This window comes from Mobula hypostoma, chromosome 6, assembly GCF_963921235.1.
Source record: "Mobula hypostoma chromosome 6, sMobHyp1.1, whole genome shotgun sequence".
Classification (NCBI taxonomy): domain Eukaryota; kingdom Metazoa; phylum Chordata; class Chondrichthyes; order Myliobatiformes; family Myliobatidae; genus Mobula; species Mobula hypostoma.
This window is the reverse complement of record NC_086102.1, coordinates 76,287,725-76,311,397: the sequence shown is the minus strand read 5'-3', so window position 1 is coordinate 76,311,397 and position 23,673 is coordinate 76,287,725. Positions and strand designations below refer to the sequence as shown.

Here is a 23,673-nt window from a genome sequence, read left to right as displayed (position 1 = left end):
TCGGCACAACATTGTGGGGCGAAGGGCCTGTACTGTGCTGTACTATTCTATGTTCTATGTTCAATGATTGAGAAACGTCTCCCTGTCCTCCACTAATAGATTCTAACATTACCTTATTTTCCCTTTTGCCCGATTTATTTATTTAAAATTTGATAGTACTTTATATGTTTTTGCATTGCATGACTGCCACAAAACAACAAATTTCATGCTGTATAAGCAGTGATAATAAATCTGATTCTGACTGTCTTTACATATTTCCAAATCTAGAAAATTAAACTCAGTCTCACCCTGTAGGGGTTCCCAATCTTTTCTATGCCATGGACCCCTACCGTTAACCGAGGGGTCTGTGGACCCCACGTGGGGAACCCCTGCACCCTATTTTATCTGATATGTTGTTCTGGGACAGGTGCTGAACTATGGTATGGCACTTCCATAAAGCAGAGAGGAGTTAAGGCTGAGTTCTCCCATTCCATTTCTGCAGCATCTACAGAGGCACCATTTATTTGGTGTATCAAGTCTAAGGGAAATTCCTATTCTGTTCTGCTCCATCAGTTTCCGAATAAAAGCCTTACACTGTCACATGATCCCCATATGAATGCATTGGTGCTCTGCATATGTAAGACTTAAATTTAAATTTATTAACGAAACATTTTGGAAATATTCAACAGTTCAGGTAGCATTTAACTACAAAAAATATTGACTGCAGTTAACTTTAATGAAATGGGTTAATGATTCATTAACCCTTTCCATTCGACAAGTGGTGCATTCCTGCTTAGCTTCTCCAGCAGTTTCTATTTTTATTTCAGATCTTCAACATTTCGTTTTTCTTTTTGCATCAGTTTGTTTCCCAGTATCTGCAGACTTATGCATATTTTGGTCTCAGCTCCACTGTCAATCTCATATTAAATTTGGTTGGCTAAGTTTTAAAGAAAAGACATATTCTCCTAAGTTGACAGTGCTAAGAACTTAGCAGTGGTAGCAATAGGTGAGACGTACTGCGTGGTAGGCAAACAGAAATTCAGAAAGTTTAGACATTTCCATAGATTATTCGTAAATGTTTAAAGATGATGATCCTTACCATGTCTCCAGAAATAGCTGCCCCGCCTCCACCATTCACATTGGGTGCAGGTATAAACTTGTATTACTAGAATTTGCTTAAATTTAAATTGCGAATAACTTGCATAGTGGATAAAGTCCCTTACTGCTATTGAACATTCAAGAAATGTAAAATGAATGCAAGCAGATTATGATATTAAATCACAAGAAAGAATCCCCAGCATTTTAAAATGTGAATCCATTAATAGTTTTTTCTTGCTTGTTGGTAATATGAATAGAAATCCAGCAGCTCATAAAATCATACATTTGTATCCACTTTTAACATGACTAAAAATATCAGTAAGATTAAAATAGATTTCATTTTATGTGAGTGACCCTCCAAAATGATTACAATTATCAGTCTGGCTCTTCGTCAAAACCTTGGGTGCAATTGTTCCGCATAGTGGACATCACAGATTTGAGAGGTGCTTTCAAAGAGAGGTGAATGGACGAGGTCCAAGGATGATGCAAAAACATTCACTGGTCAACCTGTTTAACATTCTCCATCAAACAACACCAACTCTGTCTCTTCATTTCCTGTTTGCAAGATGCTTTAGTGTGCATGGTAGTTGACTTGTTTCCCTACAATGGTGTAATCACAGCGATGCAATTTGAGATGTCCCGATGATGTGAAAGACCCTCATACAGACATAAGTCAAAGGGTTGTAGAACACTACGGCACAGAAACAGGCCTTCAGCCCATCTAGTCCATGCCAACCTGGTTTGCCTAGTCCCAGCACCTGGACCATAATACCCTATGGACTACTCATCCATGTACCAATCCAAACTTCTCCCAAATGTTGTACAACACGCACAAAATGCTGGAAGAACTCAGCAGGCCAGGAAGCACCTATGGAGAGAAGTTAACAGTGAATGTTTCAGGCTGACACCTTTTTATCAGATTGAAGAATTGTCTGCACTCTCTTTGTATTAAATTCCATCCGTTATCTTTCAGCCAATTTTTCCAGCTGGTCTAGATCCCACTAATCTTTGTATCATCCACAAATCTTATGATATGGTGCAGTAGGCAGGGTTTCAGATTTTTGCATCATTGGGATCTCTTCTAGAAAAGGTATGACCTGTACAATAAGAATGGGTTACATCTGAACCCGTGGTGTACCAACATCCTCTTTGGCTGGTTTGCTAGACCTTTTGAGGAAGGTTTAAACTAAGTTAGAGAGGGATGGGGACCGGAGTGACCGGGCTGAGAATGGGGCAGTTGGTATACAAGTAGATGCAGTGTGTAGTGAGATTGTAAGGAAGGATAGCCAGATGATAGGGAAAAATTGCAGTCAGTGGAATGAGTTAAAGCGTAACATGTAGGTAAAATCAAAAAATGTTCTGAATACGGGTCTGAAGATGTTATATTTGAATGCTTGCAGTACAAAGAATAAGGTAGATAGTCTTGCAGCACAGTTAGAGATTGGCAGGTATGATGTTATGGCTGAAAAAAAATCACAGTTGGGAGCTTAACATCCAAAGATACAGCTTGTATCAAAAGAATAGGCAGGTAGGCAAAGGAGGCGGAGTGGTTTGAAATCAAATTCTTAGAAAGAGTTGACATAGGATCAGAAGAAGCAAAATCCTTGTAAGTAGAGTTAAGAAACTGCAAGGGTTAAAAAGAACCTGATGGAAGTTATATACAGGGCCCAAAACAGTAGCCAGGATGTGGGATAAAAATTTCAACAGAAAATAGAAAAGGCATTTAATAAGGGTAATATAGTTGAGTCCACTATAAGGAAATTCTGCATTGGGTGTTATGTAACGAACCAGATTTGATGTGGGAGCATAAGGTAAAAGAACCCTTATGAGCTGGTGATCATAATATGATACCCTGTAGTGTGATAAGTAATGATCTTTCAATAATCACTACATTCCAGAATGGTTCTGGAGGACTGAAAAATAGCAAATGTCACTGCACTCTTTAAGAAGGGAGGGAGACAGAAGAAAGGAAATTATAGGCCAGTTAGTCTGACTTCAGTGGTTGGGAATATGTTGGAGTTCATTACTAAGGATAAGGTTTCAGGATACTTGGATGCAGACGATAAAGTAGGCCAAATTAACATGGTTTCCTTAAGGGGAAATCTTGCTTGACAAATCCATTGGAATTCTTGAGGAAATAACAGGGAGGATAGACAAACGATGTTGCTTACTTGGATTTTCAGGAGGTCTTTGACAAGGTGTTGCACATGGGGCTGCTTAACTAGATAAGAGCCCATGGTATTACAGGAAAGATACTAGCTTGGTAGAAAATTGGCTGAGTGACAGGAGGCAGAGAGTCAGAATAAAGGGGGCCTATTCTGGTTGCCTACTGGTAACTATTGGTGTTCCGTAGGGGTTGGCAATGGAACCAATTCTTCTCACGTTATCTGTCAAAAATTTGAAATGGGATTGACAGCTTTGTGGCTAAGTTTGCAGATGATATAAAGGTAGATGGAGGGGTAGGTAGTGTTGAAGAAGGACCTGGACAGATTGAAAAAAGTGACAAATGGAATATAGTGTAGGGATGTGTATGGTCATGCACGTTGGTAAAAGGAATAACGGTGAAGACTACTTTCTAAATGGAGAGAAAAAAAATCAAAAGTTTGAGCTACAAAGGGTCTTGGGAGTCCTTGTGTAGGATTCCTTAAAGATTAACTTGCAGGTTGATTCATTGGTAAAGAATGCAAATGCAACATTAGCACTGTTCTCTCTAAGCAGCACCATGCATAGCCATGCAGTAACTGAAATGTCCCCATGCACATAGCCTTTGTTGTTGCACAGATGGAATTTTCTTTTATATTATGTTTTCAGACTATGTAAAAGTCTTATGCACAGAGCAATGATTGGACTAGGCAGCTGTAAAAAAAATAGAGAGAATGTTGAATGTTAGCGTTCATTTTGAGAAGACTAGAGGCAAGGATGTCATGTTGAAGCTTTATAAGGGATTAGTCAGACCACACTTGGAGTAGTGTGAGCAGTTTCGAGTTCTTTATCTAAGAAAAGATGTATTGGAATTGGAGAGGGTGCAGAGGAGACGCACAAGAATGATCTGGGAATGAAAGAGTTAATGTATGAGGAGAATTTGATGATCCATAATGATCCCTGTGGCACACCTCCAGACGCAGACTTTCTGTCAGTGATTGGTCTCTCCTATCATGAGTAAACTCTTCTCTGATAATGCTCAATGAACAGAATTTGCTCCCAAAATTTTGATCAAATTAGTTATATTCAGAAGAGTAGCTAGACAGTGCATATATCCCCTGTCTTTGTGCAATTAATGCACCTTCACTTGAACTCAAGATGGAAACTAGGAGCAAAATTAAGATTGTGCTCAGCCTTGAACTTCCGAATCAAAGTTATTAATCTCAACTAAGATGCCCTCAGTAGCTGAGATCATCTAATTAGATAATGACCTGGAATCTTCTCTGTTAATAAGGCCACACCATTCTTTTGATATATCTTTGAAATTTTGTTGATGGGTTTTTCCTCATTTGTATATCTGTGTTGCCATATTCTCTCTGAACCTCACCCACTTTTAATAGAATGGAGCTGAGGAAAATGTGACATCGTAAAACTATCCATTATATTTTGCCACTTAAGTTGTCCAGAGAACTTTTTAATACTTTTCCTCCATCCGTATTTGATATTAAGTCTGAAATTATTTCTTAATGAAATTTTGTGGAGATAATCACACAGCCATAGAGAAGTATGTCTTAACATATGCGAAGCCTGTGACATTGAATTATTTGGCATGTGACATTTACATCCCCCTGGAGCCCAGTCATTGTGTGTTAATGCATGTTATGATTTGTACTCTCTGTTGTGAAATAGTGCTGCCAAAAGAAATGATGCCTGACTAAACCTGCTTGATGCTGTGATCACATAGTAACATTAAACTAAATGAGACTTGACATGTCCACGCACACTCTATCTTTTGCTGGCAAGTGAAGAGGAACATCTTGTAGATTTGTGGCAAATAATTAAGTACTCAAATGATATTTACGTTTAGATAAGAAATAATAGCAGTATTTTTAACGAACTGTTGTTTAAAATGTTAACCGATCAGAATTTCACAAGGACACAAACTACAGTTGCTAATGCACCTGAAGCCTTGGTTTTGAACTGGCTTCGAAGAAGAGATGAGGTCATGATGACCTGCCTGAATTTTGACAATATTTTCTTGACAGATTGCTTTGCAGATTCGGACCAGTGCAACACTGTTGCAAAAACATTGAGATTACTCTTTACGTTTGAGCTGTAAACCTGCATTTCTAAATACCCATGGGTTGAAGTCACTCCCTACGTATTAGCACACTGACTCATTCTGTTGAAATTCTTCTGGTTATCAAGGGTTTCAATTTATTTATAATTAATGGACCAAAAGGTTTTGAGCTAAAATTGGCCCAGCAATATTTTGTAATTGCCTTGATATATTGACATGCTAGTTCATTTAGCTAGAGATTAAATAATTGTGCAAATTAAACTCTTCAGGCAAAACTTCAGCTAAATGAAAAAAATATTAAGTCAACAAAAGAGAAATAATTGAAAAAGAACTTGAATTTGGGGTATAAGGTAGGTGAGGATATAAAATGATAATTGAGCTCTTGAACTCAAGATTAAGTTTTTCTCCTTCTTTGAATGGATTATATTGTTTTTCTTTGTATTGTAGCTGTCTGAGGGGAAGACAAATCTCAGAATTGTATACTGCATACATACTTTAATAAATATACTTAGAATCCTTTGAATATTAATATACATCATTGCTGTACTCATACTTACTTAGTTCAATCTTTTACGCCCTTTGCCAAATAACAAGGTATGATGGATGCAAAAGCAGGGTCTATCTACAGTATATTCTACCTATCTACAGTATATTCAACAGTAAATTGCTTGCTGGCTATTATGACACTAACATGGGAGTTAAGTTACTTACTGTGACCATTGTATGGAGCCAGTACTTAGTGGATCATTGTATTAAAGGTTACCAAGATAGATGTCACCAATAGTTGCAACCAAAATAAAGGGAAAAATAACCCCATTGTTTCACTCCAATGGTACAATATATTTATCCAGTCATTAGCTAGTCTTACTGACTTGGAAGATCCCAGATTTAGTAACTATCATTTTACAGTTTAACACAAAAACTTGAATGGCAAAGCAATCATGTTGAATTACAAAGGACCAAAGAAGAGTGCAATTTATACAGAAGATTATGGAACTGAAAATGGTTCAACTGAGACAAACGGGAGGCAAGTCTGAAATTGGGTTAAATTTTCTCTATTGAAACCTGGTTCTTCCCTGCCTGGACTTCAGGACCTAAATCATCAAAGTTATAAGTAAATTTGTTATCAAAGTACATATATGTAACCATGTCCAATCCTGAGATTCATTTTCTGGCAGGCTTTCACAATATAATACAAGAAATACAATAGAATCAATGAAAGATGCACCCAGTAGTACAGAGAAACAATCAATGTACATAAGACAACATACTATACAAATACAAAAAGAAAGATAAAGATAATAAAAATAATAACCTTTGTCAAAAGATAAAACATCTTTTACCTAAAGGAGAAATCATAAATGATCCATTAAAATATCATTCTATTACTTGTTGTAAACTATATATAAGATTGTAACATCATACATCTCGCAACGAATTACCACTCACCTAGAAAACCAGAATATACTTATAGAAGAGCAGAAAGGATGCCATAAGATTCCGAAAGGATATAAAGAACAATTGGTAATAGATTCTGTAATTCTAAATCAAGCCTGACAGAAAAGCAGAAATCCTTCATGTCACTATATTGACTATCAAAAACCATTTGTTTCTGTCCCACACTCATGGTCAATAGAAGCTACTAATATATGTAAACTACACCCAATACTTGTAAAATTCCTACATCTGATGAAGCATTGCTGGATCAAAATCACTCCATCTATTATTAACAAAAAATGAACAACCACTGTTAATAAAATAAACCGAGGCATTTTCCAGTGTGCATCTAAGCCCACTACAGTTTAGTCTAGCTTTAAACCTACTCTCTAATTTATTGAATTGGACAAAAATAGGGTATCAAATCAGAAACAACCAAACAAATTATACCTTGACATACTTCCTATTTGAAATTATACACTTCCTCATCAGTAAAGCTAAAGCAATTCATTCAAATAGTCAAACTATTTTCTAAAGATATAAACATGAACTTTGGACAAGATAAGTGCAGAACATTAAATATAATGAAGGTGTAATAGAGCTAGTAGAATATAAAACATTAGCAGGACACAATACAACTGATGGATCAATATGAGACATATAAGTATCCAGGGCATCAACGATCAAAAATAAATCGTATCATGATAAAGGGAAATCTTTTGAAAGAATTTACTTCAAGGCTTACGAAATCCAACCAAATAGAGCTCAATAGTAAAAGTTAAACAAAGGTAATAAACTCATTCACTGTACCCATATTAAAATATTCTTTTGGCATAGTGTCTTGGTCTGAAATAGATTGGGAAAATTTACAAAGAAAAGTAAGAACTGAAATGACATATTTTAGACAAAATTATGTACACTTGAACACACTTAGATTAACGCTGAAAGTTTTCGCAAATAAGTACAGTGAAGGAGTTTTATGTTTAAGAAAAACCAAAACCATAGCAACTCATTTATCGTACTACAAACACTAAACACAAAGCACAGTAAAAGTACTTTGCATAATTACAACATCACGTAAGAACAGCCTTTTAAAGTGAACCCCAACTCAATGTTGGTGGCTGTGAATTATGTACATCTCCACCATTCACATTGCCCTACACAGGGCCACCTAGAATTCACTAATACTGGCACTGTGAGCCTGTCCGGAGCTCGGACGAGCCGCACAGTTCAGATCCTATGTTCTATGGGTGGAGGACCAGCAGACACCTCTGGCTTGTCCAGAGGTGTGTTGACATGCTCATGATCATAGCAGGGATATTGTAGCAGAACCTTGGTAGGCCAGTTTAAGGCGATCTACTGAAATACATTCAGGTTTTCTCTTCTTATCTGTCATAAAAATCTTTTCTCTCCATTCCAAAATGCAGAACGGGCCATCGTAATGGGGCCTATGGGGATGTTAGTGTGCGTCATGGCGGGTAAAAACAAACAAGGGGGAATGTAGGTCAACAGGAACCCAACCGTGCTGTATGCCATGATGGGAGGTAGGAATAGATGCAAAGAAATTAATTTACTGAGGAGGGTGGACTGCTGTTGAGAGGCCGAGCAGGCAGTCATGGCATCAGGAATAAAATCACCAGGCATTCATAATAGCTGCCCGCATACCAATTCAGCTGCTGAAGACTGCAAGTCTTCTTTTGGAGCTTATCTAAGCTCTAGCAGGATCCACGAGAGACAATCAGGCCTATGCTCCTCCATCAGGGAAGCCCTCAGAGCAGCCTTTAAGGAGTGGTGAAACCGCGTGCATAGGCCATCGGACTGTGGGTGATACGCCGTGATGTGATGTAGCCTAACACTGAAGTTCTGGGCCATCGTAGTCCAGACGTCTGAAATGAACTGGGGACCGGGGTCAGAGGAAGTATCAGATGTGGTGCCAAACCAAGCAACCCAGGTGCTGATGAACGCCAGGACCATGTCTGTGGCCATCATCGATGCTAGAGGGGCAACCTCTGGCCACCTGGTGGAAGTGTCCACCATGGTAAAGAGGTGTGGAAACCGCGTGAGGGGGAAGAGGAACAAATCCACACTGACATGGTCAAACCATCGCCCAGGGATCTCAAAAGGTGCCAATGGTACCCCGACATGGTGATTAATTTTTGTCCGCTGGCACTCCACACAGGCTGCAGTCCATTCACAAACACTCTTTCCATGGCCATGCCACACAAACTTTAGTGCAACCAGTTTCTGTAATGTCTTCCAGACCAGATGAGAGAGGCCACATATGGAGTCAAAAGTAGTCCACATCCAGTTTGCAGACTGGGGTGAGGGCGACCAGCTGAGATATCGCACAGGAGAGAAACCCAGCTTGCCTGAACTTAATGTCAGCCAATAGCATGCTGTGACTGCTGTTCGGTAAGCCTGGGCCTCTGGGTCAGTAGTAGCTTGGTCGGCTGTCATGCCAGCATAGTCAGCCCCTACGTGTATGGCCTCAATGGCTGGCTGTGAGAGACAACCAGCCACAGCATTAATTTTCCTCTTGATATGTTGTATATCAGTTGTGTACTCTGATACGTAGGCCAGGTGACATTGCTGCTGTGCAGACGAAGGCTCTGATATTTTGGCTGCTGTGTGCACAATGGTTTTGTGTCCGACAAATGCTGTGAAATGGTGACCCTCCAGAAGAAAACAAAAATGGTGGACAGAGACCCAGAAGTTCACGGTCAAACATTCTGTACTTCCTTTCGGGTGGACAGAGCTTGCAGCTGAAGAAGGCAAGTGGCTGCAACATGCCTCCAATCAACTGCTTGTGCACAGCACCCACAGCATAGTCTGAAGCATCAGCAGTAATGGCTATGGCTGCACTGGGGACAGTGTGTGCCAGTAGGGTTACATTGGAAAGAACTCGTTTGGTATCATCAAGTGCCCTGGTTATGTCCGCAGACCAGTCAAGCACGTAATTAGGGGCATTGCCTTTCAGCACATTATACAGGGGAAATGTAAGTTCAGCAGCTCACTGAATGAAGCGGTGATAAAAATTCACCATGCCCAAAAACTCCTGTAGGTTTTTGGTAGTGTAGAACAGTGGGAAATCTATAATAACAGGGTGAAGCTAGGTGCTATTCAACTGGCACACAATGCCAAGTCTTTCCATGTTGGTAAACTCAACCTTCAGGGTTGCTAGCTGTTCTGGGTACAGTCTACGTGCACGGGCATGGACTGGTGGGCCAGTTGTGGAAATATGGTGCTCGACCCCATGTTTTGTGACTGTAGTGGAGAAAGTGGGCTTGGTGAGATTTGGAAATTCGCCCAGCAGTCAGGTAAACTCATATGTGGTGGTGTATGCACTTAACAGTGTCGTTGTTGGTAGCTTACTGGGGAAGCAGGGTAACAACCCATAGTCCTTGACATCCACAAGCCGGCAGATTTTAAGATGACTAGTAGTCTTTGGGCACAAAGGAAATCTGCAGCGAGTGGAGGTCTAGACACTTCAGCCAGGACAAAGTCCCATGTGTAACGTCACCCACTGAAGCAGAGCATCACCCGCCGTACCCCTTCAGTCTGGATCCTGCTGCCGCCAGTAGCCTCCAGCGAGGTTTTGTCACTCTTTGCCTTCTCATTGATAGGTGCTGCTGGCTTGAGCACCCATGTCACACAGGAAGCGGTGCCCTGAAAGGGTGTCCGCAATGAACAGTAGACATCCCTGGCTGCTGGAACCCATGGTGAACACAGACCTCAGGTGTTCCGATGCACTGGCACTGGTGAAGCTGTAAGGAGGTCGGCGCTTCCTAGCATTCATACCAAAACAAGCATGGTAAAAACACAGGCTCAGTGTCGTCTGGTGCACGGCCGTGGGTGTCCTTATGTCTGGGGTCTTGCTGACCGGGTTTACTGAGGTAGACAAAGGAGGAGGAATGATGCACCACTGCCTAGCTGAGTGTAGACAATCAGCCATTTTACCAAGCTGCTTATAGTCCATAATGGGTGCATTAGCGAGGGCTATGCAAACTTGATTAGGCACTTGCTGCATGTAGAGTTCTTTAAAAATAAAACAAAGGTTGTGATTTCCCAGGAGACACAGCATATAGTCCATTAGCTCCAATGTTTACCCATCGCCAGGGCCAACAAGGAGAGCAATTGTTTAGCATGCTCAGACTCCAACTGTCCAAAAGTCTGTTAAAGGTGAGTTTTCAGCGATAGGTATTTATCACGATCAAGTGGGAATTCTAGTAGGCTCACCACTCTCCCAGCTATGGAATTATTGAGCAATGCTACCAATGCTACCACATAGAAATATCTGGTGGTGCCAGCAGAGAATTCTTGCAGCACAAATTGGGCCTCAGCCTGTACAAACCAAGCAACAGCATTTTGCTCCCCAAACTCTGGCATTTTCAAAGCAACTGTGTCACCTGACATGTTCTGTAGGTCTGGAATCATCCTAGAGCATCAGGGTCACCAATATCGGTTCTCGCAAATAGAAATGGCTGAGGCGTTTTATCTCTAAGAAGAATCACAGCAACTCATTTATTGTACTCCAGACACTGAACACAAAGCACGGTAAAAGTATTTTATGTAATTACGTCATCTCATCAGACCAGCCTCTTAAAGTGAACCCCAACTGAATGCGAACACGAAGAAATCAGCAAATGCTGGAAATTCAAGCAACACATATTAAAGTTGCTGGTGAATGCAGCAGGCCAGGCAGCATCTCTAGGAGGAGGTACGGTCGACATTTCAGGACTAACTGAAAGAAGAGCTAGTAAGAGATTTGAAAGTGGGTAGGGGAGTGGGAGATCCAAAATGATAGGAGAAGACAGGAGGGGGAGGGATGGAGCCAAGAGCTGGACAGGTGATTGGCAAAACGGATACGAGAGGATCATGGGACAGGAGGCCTAGGGAGAAAGTAAAGGGGGAGGGGGGAAAAACCCAGAGGATGGGCAAGGGATATAGTGAGAGGGTCAGAGGGAGAAAAAGGAGAGAGAGAAAAAGAATGTGTGTATATAAATAAATAATGGATGGGGTACGAGGGGGAGGTGGGGCATTAGCGGAAGTTTGAGAAGTCAAAGTTCATGCCATCAGGTTGGAGGCTACCCAGACGGAATATAAGGTGTTGTTCCTCCAATCTGAGTGTGGCTTCATCTTTACAGTAAAGGAGGCCGTGGATAGACATATCAGAATGGGAATGGGAAGTGGAATTAAAATGTGTGGCCACTGGGAGATCCTGCTTTCTCTGGCGGACAGAGCGTAGGTGTTCAGCGAAACGATCTCCCAGTCTGCGTCGGGTCTCGCCAATATATAGAAGGCCACATCGGGAGCACGGAACACAGTATATCACCCCAGCCGACTCACAGGTGAAGTGTCACCTCACCTGGAAGGACTGTCTGGGGCCCTGAATGGTGGTGAGGGAGGAAGTGTAAGGGCATGTGTAGCACTTGTTCCGCTTACAAGGATAAGTGCTGGGAGGGAGATCGGGGGGGCGGAGGGATGGGAGGGACGAATGGACAAGGGAGTCGCGTAGGGAGCGATCCCTGCGGAAAGCAGAGGGGGAGGGCAGGAAAGATGTGCTTAGTGGTGGGATCCCACTGGAGGTGGAAAGAAGTTATGGAGAATAATATGGCGGACCCAGAAGCTGGTGGGGTGGTAGGTGAGGACAAGGGAACCCTATTCCTAGTGGGGTGGCGGGAGGATGGAGTGTGAGCAAAATTGCAATGTCTAAGCAGAAAACTGCCTGGCTGGACAAATTGTGTTATCATTGTTGCACTGGCTCACATACATCAGACCAATGCAGGTTTAAGGGGGAATCGTGCAGAAAATGCAACAAAGTAGAACTGCACAGGGAAGAAAAAAAGATAAAATGTCGAGTTGCAGTTTAAAAAAAACACTAATCTGCATGTTTTTGATGAAAGATCGGATAATGATGAGAGTGATGCAGGACTGTGTAATCTTGAGATTTACAATGTGAAAACTAACCAGAGATAAGCAACATGGCTTACACCAGGAGTAAACAGCAAATTAACTAAAATTGAATTGGACACTGATTCAGCTCTTTCAATCATTCCACAAAATGAGTTTGAATGACATTCTAAAGATACTGAACTGAAATTTGTAGACACTCAGCTGAGAACTTATACTGGAGAAATGATAACTCTTGTTGGAATGACATTGGTAACAGTGATATACAATAATCAACAAGTCACATTGGGCTTCTATGTAGTAAAAAGAGAAGCGCCAGCATTGGGGGGTTGTGAGTGGCTGAAACAACTACAACATGAATAGAAATCCATCTACCATTTGTATGCCATATCCCTAGTAACAGCGTCAACTGAAAGCAAATTAAGGAAGTTACTGAATGATGCCACAGCAGTGTTCAAGGGTGACATTGAAAAACTCCAATATTTTAAGGTTATTTTAGTGTTAAATGAAAATGGCACAACAGACGTTTACAAAGCTCATCTAGTTCCTTATACCATTTGTGATAAAATAGCCAGTGAGCTAGATCTCATGGAGGCTGAAGGAATTCTTTTCATGGTTGAGAGGGAAACATCAGTGGTCTCCGTAGCCAAGAAGAATGGGTCTGTCAGGATTTGTGGTGATTTTAAGGTCACCATCAAATCAGTACTGAAAGAAGATCTGCCCAAGATAGGGCATATCTTTGCAAACCTATTCTGGAGGAAAACACTTCAAAAAAGTGGACTTAGCTGAGGCCTACCTACAGATGGAGATGGAAGAAGGATAGAAAGTGTTTCTGACCAAAAACACTCACAAAAAGATTTAATACTCTAATAAGCATATTTCTGGAGTAGCATCTGCACCTACACTCTGACAGAAAGCTATAGATTCGGTGCTGCAAGGCTGCCCAAGCACTCAGTGTTACTTGGAAGACATCATTGTTACCACTGAGGATGACAAGGAACATCTCCGAAACCTCTATACAGTGTAAATAAAATAGAAGAATATGGACTCAGCACAACACGGCAAGTATGAATCCTTTAAACCAAGCATTTCTTACTGTGATCACACAATTGACTCACAAGAATTACACAAGTGTGCTGAGAAAATTCAAACAGTGTTGAATTTCCCAAGGCCAAAGGACGTGTCATAGTTACAGTCCTGTTTAGGATTTCTCAACTGCTATACAGGTTCCTGCCAAACATGGCTACTGTGCTTCACCACTTGAACTCATTACTGCAGATCGGGAAGAAATGACAATGGCCAAAGCAGTGTGAGGTGGCTTTCAAAAAGCTAAAGGAAATAGTGATGTCGGACACTCACACATTATAATCCACCTCATCCAGTGAAACTTGCCTGTAATGCTTCGCCTTATGCTATTGTTACTGTCATGTCACATATTAAGAATGATAGAAGTGAATACCTTTGCATCACATTCCCTTACTGTTGAAAAGAAAAATTACACACAGATTGGCCTTGAGTCTGATTTGGGGTGTAAAATGTTTTAACCAGTACCCGTATGGGAAAAAGTTTACCCTCATCATCAACCACTAGTGTCGATTTTCAACCCACAGAAGGCTGTTCCACTAACAACAGCAGTACAACTATAGAATTAGGCTCTATATCTTGGAGGACAGAATTACAAGGCTGAATTCAAGAGGATGACTAAGCATGAAAGTGTGAATGAATTGTCCCATTTACCTTTGGAAAAGAAAGTACCACAAAAAATAAAACATTCTGCTTGACATATTCTCACTGATGCAAATCCAAAAGCTTTCCTATTACAGCAGAAATGATCTAAAGGGAAACCAAAAGAAGACCCACATTGTTTTAGGTCTACATGACAACCCAAAATGGCTGAAGTGTGCAACAGAAACTCCAGTTCCCCCATTTTTACTGTTAATGGCATGGACTTGCCCTTTATGGAAGTTGCCTTAAGTGAGGATTAAGAGTTGCTGACCCATCCAAGCTGAGTGCTAAGGTTTTAGAGGAGCTACATACCTGTCATCTAGCCATGGTTAAACTGAAAGTGTTGGCTAGAAGGTTTGTCTGGTAGCCTGGGGTAGATCAGCAGATTGAGCAGCTTGCCATGCACTTTTCAGGATGCCAACTCATCCAGAAGATGCCAAGAGCAGCACCTCTTCATCCCTGGGAATGGTCTGTATTGCCGTGACAAAGGATTCATGTGGAATTTGCCATGGCATTCATGGGCACAAATTCTTGGTAGTTGTGAATGCAGCTACAAAGTGGCCAGAAGTGTTTCCAATAGCCTCCATAGCAGCCTCACACACCATTGATGCATTGAGAAGACTTTTGTCAAGGCCTGCTGTTCCAGGACACTTAGTCCTGATAATAGACCACAGCTTGTTGCAAAACAGTTTCAGCCTTTCCTGAAAATGAATGAATTAAGTACAGAACTGGACCACTCTCCTATATGGTGGAGATTGAGTCTGATGTCATCTGGAGATGATACATCGAGCAATTGATGAGATTGTTAGAGAAGAAAGATGTTCAGAGCTGTCACAACCTCTTCCTGCAGTCCCAAAGTCAAATCCTATAACCGCCCCTGAGGAGGCCCCAGAATCTGAAATTGTTTCATGGCCATAAGTGTCAAGTGCCAAACAGACTGACCATCCCTTGTCAGGGAAGAATTTATCCCATAAGAGAAACAAATCGTCCACAACGATTAAATCTTTAGATATGAATGGGACATTACTATGCTGAGGATGTCGATATAGTAGTTGTATCATGTAGTATACAGGCAGTCCCTGGGTTATGAACGAGATCTGTTCCTAAGTCTGTCTTTAAGTCGAATTTGTAGGTAAGTCAGAACAGGTACATATGGTTCTTATTTAGCATCAGTTAGTCAAATATTTGCCTTAGTATATAGTATATATTTTACTTTTCTATACAGCACTTTTCATTTTCTTGTCATAAATGGCCTTGTAGCAGCTGGGGCCCTCAGTAACTGTACAGTAAACTTTGGTGAACCTCTCTGTATTAGCATCTTGCTCCTCTAACTTTGCCATCCCTACTTCAATGAGACGAAAGGCTTCAGCTAACTCTTCTGTCAAAAACTTTTTTGGTTCTGGAGTTTTTAGGTCCCAGTCTTCTTCCTTAAATGCTATCGTCACTTTATCCTTTAAAATTGTTCCGATCATTGACTGACTGTAGCCTAACGCTTTTCCAATGATCAACGGCGTTTCACCTCTTTCCAATCACTTTATTATTTCCACTTTATTTTCAATCGTGATTCTTTTCCTTTTCTTTGATGCATCACCAGCACTTGCATCGGATTTACACTTTGGATTCATGGTTACAAGGGTAAATAAGAGAAAAATTTAAGCCAAATACAAAGTTACACACTCAACACAATGTTAACGACAATGTGATCCAAATTAAAATGGCAGACGGCGTTCTCCTTCCTTGAGCCAACGAACCGCTGAAGCCGCACAATGTTTTCATGAGTGTCACAAAGTAGTGTGTGCGTTCGTTATTACGAACCATTGTATTTAACTCAGATTTTTAATATAATAGGCTTTATGGCAGTCCGTTTGTAAGTACAAGTTGTCCGTAAGTCAGACATTTGTAACCCGGGGACTGCTTGTACTGCAGATAGATACGTATATAAGTTGAGATGTATTCTCTATTGATTTGGAGTTTATAGCTAAACATGGAGGAGAGTTGTGTATTTAATATTCCAGTAATATTTGTGTAATACTGTAAATATATCATTTGATTAACCATCCTTTGCTGTTATTATAATTCATTACGATTTACATGTTAAATTAGGTAAATGGTATATGTCATTTCACCACCACTTCATATGTGCATGTTTCATTAAAAGTCAAAACAAAGAGTATGCATGTTTTCTCCAGGCTCCCGTGTTTCTCTTTTGATTAGTTTTATGCTTTGGAGTTACAAAACATAACACCTCTGGTTCAAGAGCCTGACAGTTAAGGGGTAATAACTTTCCCTGAACCTGGTGGTGTGGATGTCCTCTACCTCCTTCCTGATGGCAGCAGCAAGAAAAGACCACGGCCTGGAAGGTGTGTTCCTTGATGATTGAAACACACATAAAAGTTGCTGGTGAACGCAGCAGGCCAAGCAGCATCTATAGGAAGAGGTGCAGTCGATGATCGGGCCGACACCCTTCGTCAGGACTAACTGAAGGAAGAGTTAGTAAGAGATTTAAAAGTGGGAGGGGGAGGGGGAGATCCAAAATGATAGGAGAAGACAGGAGGGGGAGGGATAGAGCCGAGAGCTGGACAGGTGATTGGCAAAAGGGATACGAGAGGATCATGGGACAGGAGGTCCGGGAAGAAAGACGGGGGGGGGACCCAGAGGATGGGCAAGGGGTATATTCAGAGGGACAGAGGGAGAAAAAGGAGAGTGAGAGAAAGAATGTGTGTATAAAAATAATTAACAGATGGGGTACGAGGAGGAGGTGGGGCATTAGTGGAAGTTAGAGAAGTCGATGTTCATGCCATCAGGTTGGAGGCTACCCAGACGGATTATAAGGTGTTGTTCCTCCAACCTGAGTGTGGCTTCATCTTTACAGTAGAGGAGGCTGTGGATAGGCATGTCAGAGTGGGAATGGGATGTGGAATTAAAATGTGTGACCACCGGGAGATCCTGCTTTCTCTAGCGGACAGAGCGTAGGTGTTCAGCAAAGCAGGATCTCCCAGTAAGACCGCTTTGCTGAACATCTGCAGAGTTGCTGTTGTTGATTGATGCTGTTTTGCTGCAGCACTATTCCATGTCAGTATACTCAGCACCTCACATCTATAGAAGTTTGTCAAAGTTTCAGATGAGATGCCAAACCTTTGCAAACTTCTCAGAAAGTAGAGGTGCGACCATACTTTCTTAATGCCACTTACGTGCTGCACTTAAGACAGTTCCTCGGAAATGATAACACTGAGGAATGTTAAGTTGCTGACTCTCTCTACTTCTGATCCTAGAATTGACCTCCAGTTTCCTCCTCTTGAAGTCAATAATCAGTTCTTTGGTCTTGTTTATATTGAATGAGAGGTTTTTGCTGTGGCAGCACAGCCAGATTTTCAACCTCTCTCCTATATGCTGATTCATCACCACCTTTGATTTGGCCAAAAACAGTGGTGTCATCTGCAAACTTAATTATGGCATTGGAGCCATGCTTAGCCTCACAATCATAAGTATAAAATGAGTAGATGAAGGGGCTAAGCACACAGACTTTAGGTGCACCTGTGCTGATGAAGATTGTGGAGGAGATGTTGTTACCAATCTAAACTGACTGTGGTCTGCAAGTGAAGAAATCAAGGATCCTGTTGCAGAAGGAGGTATTGAGGCCTAGGTCTTGGAGCTTATTGATTAATTTTGAGGGGATGTTAGTACTGAATGCCAAGCTGTAGTCAATGAGAAACATCCTGATATATGCATCTTCGCTGTCCAGATATTCCAGTGAAGTGGCATCTGCTGTTGACCCCTTGGGATGATAGGCAGTTGGCGCAGATCCAAGTTCCTTCTCAGGCAGGAGTTAAGATGTTTCATCACCAACCTTTTAAAGTACTTCATCCCAGTCAATGTACGTACAACTGGATGATAGTCACAGAGGTAGGTTACAAAGGCACCAGTATGATTGAAGTCTACTTGAAGCAGGTGGGTACCTCAGACTGCCAAAGTGAGAGGTTAAAGATATCGATGAACACTCCAGCCAGTTGTTCAGCACAGGTCTATAGTATTCAGACAATTACTTCATCCGGGCTGAATGCTTTCCATGGGTTCACCCTCCTGAAGGATGTTCTCATGTCAGCCTCAGAGACTGAAATCACAGGGTCATTGGGGGTTCTTGGAATTTATGAAGTTGCATCCATGTTTTGACTCTCAAAGTGAACATAAAAACCATTGAGTTCATCTGGGAGTGAAGCCTTGTGGTCACTTATGTCTCTTACTTTCACTTTGTAGGAGACAATAGCATTCAAGCCCTGCCAGTGCTGTGTGGTCATCCTTCAATGATTCAAATTTGACCAGTATAGACACCGCAAGTGAGATAGCTTTGTGGACATTGTACCTGGAAGACCTCTTGTATTTCACTTGCTCGCCACACCTGAATGCCACTGACCTGGCCCTCAGCAGAATGAGGATCTCCTGTTTCATCCAGGACTTTTAGTTTGGTAGTTTGGGAAGACTCTGAATGATTTTGTGGGGACACACCCATCTATCTGTTTTTATAAAGTCCTTGACAAACATGGTGTATTCACTCGGATCCTCTGATTATTCCTTGAACACAGCCCAGTCCATTGACTTAATACAACCCTGTAGCCACTCATCTGTCTCCCGTGACCACCTCTCATAAGTTACAACACTTTGCAAATGTAATAAGAGACACTTGCAATTCCCCCACAATTTTCATACGCTTAGAAGAAACTATGAGTTTTTCACTGGTAATCTGCCATCAATCTGGTGAAAGTTCTGCACAATGCTAACAAATTCCATCTCAAAGTTTAAAAAAGGTATTTCCTTTCAACATTGCTTCATAAGATATCTATGAAGGTTCTCGGTCATCCAGGCCATTCTATATCAAGCCAACCTGACTTGCTGCATTGTCTAGAGAATGTTTTGCCACTCATCCGAGGGGCTTCTTCAGTACTAATCCATAGTGGGTAGTTTTCCAGTTTATAAACTATGTGAGTTGTTCAAAGGTTCAAAAACCACCTATCCTGATGTATGCAACACCACAATGTAGTCCTAACATCTTTACCCCGGCGTCTCCACAGCAGTTCACATCTTCATTCATGCAAAGATAAGACTAATGACTCTCTCATTACCTCTACAACTCTTAATGACCCTCATGTGATTGCTGTACTTTTAAAAAACTCACAGTTTATAGCCGGAAAACTACCCACCATGGATTAGGACTGAAAAAGCCAATTAATTGAGTGGTGAAACGTCTTCTAGACAACACAGCAAGTCCAGTTGCCTTAATTTACTATTGCTTGACCTTCGTAAGATATGAGCATCATTGCAAGGCTTGCAAGCATAGCACTTAATTGAGGGTCGTTGGCCCATTTTAAGATATAATTAGGAGTCAATAATTTTGCTGTTATTCTGTGTCATTTATAGACCAACTTGGATAAAGAAAGCAGATTTTCTTCCCGAGATGATTTTACGGTCCCTCTGGCCTTTCATGATATCTGATGATTTTGTGGTGAACATTGCCATGCTAATTTTTTATTCTGGTACTTCTTTAACTAACTGTATTTGTATTTCCTATCTGCTGTAGCACAATTTGAATTCTAAATTTCTCTATAACTTCAGCACTCAACTAACAACTATTCTGTTGCACCCAGTATCTTTGTGATTATGACAACATCACAGATTGGATGCATTATCCAAAGAGCCTGGATTAATAATAGAGTCAAAATATCATCAAGTACAGCTAATTTAGTGCATCTGGAATTTATAAAAATGGTTATGTCCGTAGCATAAAAACTCAACTGAGTCATCAGTGCACTTTTGGTGGTAATTTTGTCTCGAGGTAAGCTGCCTTGTTGACTCTGAATTGCAAGTCATTCAGCAGTATCAAAAATACCCCAAAATTTAATAATAAAAATAAAAGTAGAACAATAAATTCTAGTAATAATTCTGGTACTAATTATAGTAGTTCTAATAAAATATATCCTATTTTTTGGTGTTATAAAGTGCTACTCATTGTGTAGGTAGAACAGGTGAGAAGGAGTGATTGGGAATCTATATCCCATGAAGTCACCTGGCACAGAATCAAATATCCCCTCAGTTTGCTACCTACTATCTTACGTCCTTAATGAATCAACACCAAGCGGTAGTGAGCACCATTTAGAATATTGAAGGCAGTGGGGTTCGTAGAATGTGCTTTGGGTCGGTCAAATCTTTATGAATATATCTGCCAGGCTGAGACTCCAACAGAAAATGAGAGAATAAAAATACGGAATTAACCACCCTAATCTCATTCTTTGCCAATCGACCTGTTGCAGGTGCAACTATTCATGTCCCAGTTGCAAGAAATGATCATGGTGTCACCTTTCTATCCCAGTTTGGCCATTTTCCTCTGACCTCTATCATTAACAAGGCATTTTGCCCACAGAACTGCTACTCACTTTTTTTTTGTTTTTCTCACCATTCTTTGTGAACTCTAGAGACTGCTGTGCATGATCAGGAGATCAGCAGTTTCTGAGGTACTCAAACCACCCTGTCTGGCACCAACAGTCACTCCATAGTCAAAGTCACTTAGATCACATTTCTTTCTTATTCTGATGTGTAATCTGAACAACAAATGTACCTCTTGACCAAGTCTACATGCTTTTATGCATTGAATTGCTACCACATAATTGACTGATTGGATATTTGCATTAATGAGCAGTTGTACAGGTGTACCTAATAAAGTGGCCACTGAGTGTATATTTACATGTGCAGTGGATTCTGGTTAATTAGGACATTCATTGATTGGGTCATCTGCTTATTTGGGGCAACTCTTAAAGAACAAAAGCTAATTGTGAAAATAGCCAGGATTCCTTTTGTTTAATTGGGGCATTATGCTGCTTATTTGATGGGCAGGAAACTGTCGCTGAATGTTTTCCAATGAGTATCAGTAATGGGCACTTGCATGGCTGTTAGACACAGCACAGTGCTTTGAGCAAACGGTTTTTAGAAAACATCAATTGCATATGTTTGTGTTCAAAAACCAGGGATTTTTGTCATTGACAGTTTGTGAAAAATACTAGTAAGACAATTCAGAATTACTTTGCTCACTGTAGTTTCAAGCATTCAGGCTTGGAGATGCCAGAAGCAGCCGGGAGTAAAAATGAAAAGATTTCACTGATTCAAGTTAGGAACTATAAAGAATTGGAAGGTATCGACAATCATCTTGAATGTTATAATGTAAATGAAGATTTGGAGGGTGCAATGACTGACAGCATTGTTAAAAGGCAGTTCATTATCTGCACTATATGACTGCATTTATTTTGTTTATTTACAGTAAAAAAGAATGCAACGTGGATGAATTCCTCTGTCGGCAAGTATCGGAAATAATACAGTTTTATAGTACTGCAGTAGTACAGGTAGTGTTCTAATTTGTTCTGTATTTCATTTAAATATATAATTTACTACTCAGTTTGCTTTTTTATACCTTTTTAACTATTTTTGTGAAACCTTGGCTAATCAGGCAGTCACTTAATTCAGCGACACTGTGGATCCAATTAACAGGAATCACTATATTAGGAAATTGCTGTGGTGTGTTGGTGCTACTGGCAACAAATAAATGAAAGTATTCAATAATTACAGAGAGTAAAGAAGTACAGATATGGAATAAAATGCATATAAGTACAGAAATGTTAGAATGTATTTACAAAGTACAATGTAAGCAACATTATAAAATGTATTTACAGTGTTTATAGTCAGTTCAGTGACTGAGGTAATAGACAGAGAAAGGTATGGGGTGGGGTTAACAAGAATCTCTGATTCAGATTGACTGCCTGAGGGAAGAAACTTTTAAGGTGGCATGAAGTTTTTGTTTTTGGTTCTTTGTTTTAAGAGCCCTATCGTACTTTCCAGAAGGGAGCTTTTGGAAAAGGCACTTTGCTGGGTGGCTAAGATCCAAAATTATTTTTCCTGCCCGCTTCCAAGTCCTGGGCACATACAGGTCCTGCAGTTCACATGGAGTTGGACTGGGTTACACAACATTGTTGGTGTGTTAGATTATTCTAGCATTTCAAGGATGGCTATCTGTCTGGGACCGAAGGTCTACAGAAGCAGCTTTTAATTTGCTTTCCACCACAGTATCTAACCTCATGGATATGCATAAATCTCATTTCTATTATTATTATCAAGCCATAAGTCTCACCCCATTTAATGAGTACTGTTGAAGTGCGTAATAGGAATAACAGCAGGGATTCTTGAAGAAAGGCTGATCATTCAAAGCTACAGCTCAGAACTGGTCGTTCCAAGGTGTGACACCGGCATGCTACAGGTAGAGCTAAGAGATGTCACAACCAATAGATTGGCTCCAAATTTTGTAGTTCTACCAAATGCAGTGAAGTGTGGTGATGAATAATCAAAATGTATAGAAGGAAAAAGGCTCCGTGAATACTACCGTCCCAACATATCTGACTATTGAAGACAAAGATAAAACCATTGCAACCATTCGTCCAGAAATGCCTAGTAGATGATCAATCTTGGCTTCCTTTGCCTCCAGAGCAGATACTAGGTATCAGTCAATTTGATTCACTCCATGTTATTTGAAGAAATATTTGAGTGTATGGACTGACAACATCCCAACTGCAGAGATGAAAACATGTACTCCAGCCAAGATGTTTCAGTACAATTATAATGCTGACAACTACTTCGCAAAGTGTGAAACTGCCCAGGGATGTCCTGTCCACAACAGTGCATCAACTACAACATGACCAGTTAAAGTCCTTTTATTCTAATCACTCATTGCCCATCAACAAAATGATAGGGGTGGGGGGTGGAGGGATAGGGTGGTGGAGAATGATGGGGATGGGGAGGACCATTAACTGAGCTTTCAAGCAGTATCAGTAGTGTAGGGTAGCATGAAGCTATTACAGCTCGGCGTGTTCCAGAGATCAGAACACCATTCACCAAAAACGTTCTCCAATACTCCAAATGACTGAAGCTGCGTTTATGTTCTATCAGAAACACCCTCTATCCTATCATGTTACAACCAGGTTCAGGTATGAACAGAAGACAACAGTTCTTGAGCTGACATAGGAGTGACCACTCTTGACAGCAGGGAAATATCAAGTCCTCTGAAATAGCCCAGCAAGTCACCCAATTCAAGATTCAAAAAACACACTGATATTGAATAATGAACAATAACAACCATCATTGATTTCCTTTGTATTCGAGAGACGTTTTTTGACCTGCTGCAATTTATATGTTGAAGGTATTTCCAGCTGAATACATACTGCTATTCCTTCTTTGTCATCAGTGACCGTGATAGAATGGAAGTATATTTT

At 40.7% G+C, this 23,673-nt stretch overlaps 1 long non-coding RNA gene across 1 annotated transcript in view; it reads left to right on the top strand.

Annotated features, from left to right (window-relative positions):
* LOC134348125 (uncharacterized) overlaps nt 1-23,673 on the top strand; it is an 81,584-nt gene that overhangs the window by 35,593 nt on the left and 22,318 nt on the right. The window contains exon 2 of the long non-coding RNA XR_010018358.1: nt 21,675-21,756. This is a non-coding gene — a long non-coding RNA (uncharacterized LOC134348125). The remainder of the gene's footprint in view (nt 1-21,674; nt 21,757-23,673) is intronic.